The following is a 3,589-nucleotide window of genomic DNA, read 5'->3' on the forward strand; positions in this document are numbered from 1 at the left end:
TAGCCCGAACCCGATATTATTCCTTCCATAATAAACTCCCTAACCACCCAAACCCACTAGTTTCTAACCTTGCTTCCTCTTCCATTCCTGGCAATCCTCTGAGGCGCCTGAAAAGAAGATGGCCTCGTGACCTTATATTGTAAACTGTTTTTAGAGTTCTAGTACTGGGTAGTTTCTTTACATCCTGTATCATATCATTATGTCATTATGATCAAATTTACTGGTTGTATTTTTTTATACAGTTGAAAATATCAATAAATAAATAAAATAAAAAAAAATATTTATTTTATTAATCTGGTACCGACTACCCTACAGTATCCTGCAACAGTATTCCTCTTACCCCGGTCGAACAGATTTGCTACACCTTGGACTACATCTGGACAAAGCCACGTCGATGCCAACTATTTCAATACATACTAGAAAAACGGTCTAAACTTCATATCCATTACAAAATACTGATCAACATGACTATAAAACCTATCTGGACATACGGAGTTGAGATTTGCGGCACCTGTAAACCTTCGAATTCCTCTCGTATCCAATATTTAGTAAAATACGGAATGCTAATGGCATTGACACAAATAGAATCATCCATAAAGACCTTAATATTCCATATGTAACCGACCTAGCCCGAACCAGATAAACCCTTCCATTACAAAATCCTAAACCACCGAAACCCATAAGTTTCTAGCCTAGCTTTCTCTTCCATTTAAGACAATCCAACGAGGCGCTTGAAAAGAAGATGGCCTCACTGCCGATAGGTAGTTTCTCTACGCCTCTGAATCATACTTTTGTAATTTAACTTCACATTTACTAAATGGATATTTATGTGAATACAGTTATACAATGCAATAAATAGATAAAAGAAAAAAAAAATAATTGGGTGCTATTCGAAACCTCGGAAAGTTTTTCTTTAACGTGTACAAACGCCTTTAAATTATTTTTCTCCTAACATATTCAAGATGACATCATGACATTTTACAGGACGTTAGTGTATTATACCTATAATGACGGGAAATGGTCTGATTGAAATATCTCAGTCCCCCAAATTACTAAAAACATTTGAATATATTTTTTAAGAACTTTAATAAAAGTAATTTTGTTTGACAAAAAAAAAAAAATATCTAGATACTCTAGAGACGATAAAATATTAAAATTTTGTTATAAAATACTCCTAAATACATAGTATATTTAATAATTAATGTGATATGGTCGGATAGAAGACATGACACGTTGTGGGTTAAGTATTGGCACGTTAAGAATAGGTTTGCCAGTAAATTTTTATTTTTTTTTTCTTATTAAAATAATTCTAGTTCACTTTCTGGGACTATTTATTTAAACTATTTTTAGGGATGTTTGATATGTGTAAAAAATTACTATCTATAACATATTGAAAGTAGCATACATATTGGGAGGGTGACAGGGGTACAGGTGTGACATGTCTCAGTACAAAATCGTCGTGGAACCCATTATGAAGACGCAGGGCACCTTGATCTATCGGGACAAAAGTAAAAATTGATGGAATACATTCGTTGTAAACTTTAATTTTAACGTGAGACTAAGGTTTAGGGATGTTAAAAAAATCATATAAGCCAAATTAAAAGATAATGATTCAATTATACAATCGATATTCCATCTTTATTAAAGGAACAAGAAATCAGCGTGTACTTTGGATCGAAATCTGTTACAGCGCCTATGACGTCATTCTCCATTTAACAGACCTAGTAACAGACTCAGCCATGTTACATGTTATATCGTTTTAACATGGTAAAATAAGGAAATATTTCTCCATTAAACACGCTTTAACATGTCAAACTAAAGATCATGAATACCCCAACTGTTGATTTCTTCATCCAAGTGTGGTGCTATGTTTGTAATCAAGAGCAATAAAATATCCCAGATGACTATAATCTTCCTTCATAGCATACATTTCTTAGTTAATACATAATATATTCTGGATGCTTGGACACATCGCTCTTCAAGCTGTGACAACTCCCAATGACAACTGTGACAATTACAAGTTCCAAAAAAAAATTAACAATTTTATTTTAATACTTTAAAAGATAATGATAATAAAAAAGTATTATTCTATCGCCATCTCGTTCCAATCATTGTTTAGTAAGCTACCTGAATATTGTTTTTTTTTGACTTCAAATATTCTTTTGAGATGTTCTTAGAATGATCGTGCAAAGTTTATTTTCATAGTTTCGAGATATTAAACCTTTCTGTAAGATTCTTAAAATATAATCTCCAAGATAAAATTTTAAATGTTAGAACCTTTGAAGTAAATAATAACCTAACCTACTCATCCCTCTTTTCTTAGCCCGCTAGTGCTCCTCAAGGTAACATCCCAGGTTCCATTCCCATCCCATAGTACAGCTGATATACCAACTCATCCTAACAAAATGTGCTAATGATACATGCGTGCTATCTGTAAACAATGATCTTACTGCTACATCCCGAACCGTGTTGCACATAACATCCATTAAAGAATGGTGTCGTAACTGGAGAATCAAAATAAATCCTAAAAAATCCGATCACATAAATTTTACTGTTCGTCGTACACATCTACTCTCCTGTCCAACAGTATTTTTTTTTTAATATCCCAATAACGCCTGTTAAACAGATTCGCTACATAGGAGTCCATCTTGACAAGAAACTTGCTAGGAATCGCCAACTTAACTGAAAGGAGTCACTGCACGTTGATTCCGATTACTAACACAACTACTTTCTAAACTTTTCTCTTACTACAAAATACTCATATACATATCATAATCAGACATAGGAAAATCAGATTTAAAGCTCAACCAAACCATCAAATTCCTCCCGAATCCAATCTTTACAATAAAAAATTCTTGATGCTCCTTATTAAGTCACAATAAAGCTTTTAATCATAAACTTTAACATCCCCGTTGTTATAGATTTGGCCCGAAATAGAAATAAACACCGGCTTTAATTCCAAATTCCAAAATCCTTACTATGTTCACCATTAAACAGTAAGGATTTTGGAATTAAAGACCCCAGTGGAGCGGCCCCTCCCCGTTCTTTGTACCCCAGCCAGCGGACCCAGCCCAACCCCTTATAATGTCATGGAGCAAAGGAAGGGCACTAAATATTATGTATATATCGTATTTATTTAATAAATTAAATACGGAGGTAGGAAAAAAAATCCTTACCCACTCAAACCCATTAATTCTTAATCTTTTATCCCTAACTATCCCTGATCATCCTCCAAGGCGTTAGAGTAGAAGGTGGCCACGAGATTTTTTTATTTAAAAGAGTGATTGAAGTGACACCATAGGGTTGTTCCTCCACAAGCTTATTATGTGATCTGACTCAAATTATCACATATAATTATTTTATTTTATTATACAGTTATTGAGCTCTGCTCTACCCCTCACACGTGGGGTATAGAGTGGGCTCAGGGATCCTCAGGTCGATTGTGTAAATATTGTATATATTATTTTATCATTATGTTATTTTATTTATTTATATTTCATACAGATAGTCTGATTATGTTCATCTTGTCTATTCTTTTGTTTGTATATATTTTAAGAGAGTTTTTTATTTTATTTTATTTCATTTTTTT

At 33.2% G+C, this 3,589-nt stretch overlaps 1 protein-coding gene across 1 annotated transcript in view; it reads right to left on the minus strand.

The window, feature by feature from the left end:
* LOC136796280 (ankyrin repeat and sterile alpha motif domain-containing protein 1B-like) overlaps positions 1 to 3,589 on the minus strand; it is a 30,048-nt gene that overhangs the window by 12,533 nt on the left and 13,926 nt on the right. The gene's annotated exons all lie outside the window — the stretch shown is intronic.

This window comes from Halyomorpha halys, unplaced genomic scaffold (genome assembly GCF_000696795.3).
Source record: "Halyomorpha halys isolate HHAL.00 unplaced genomic scaffold, Hhal_1.1 Scaffold354.1, whole genome shotgun sequence".
NCBI lineage: Eukaryota > Metazoa > Arthropoda > Insecta > Hemiptera > Pentatomidae > Halyomorpha > Halyomorpha halys.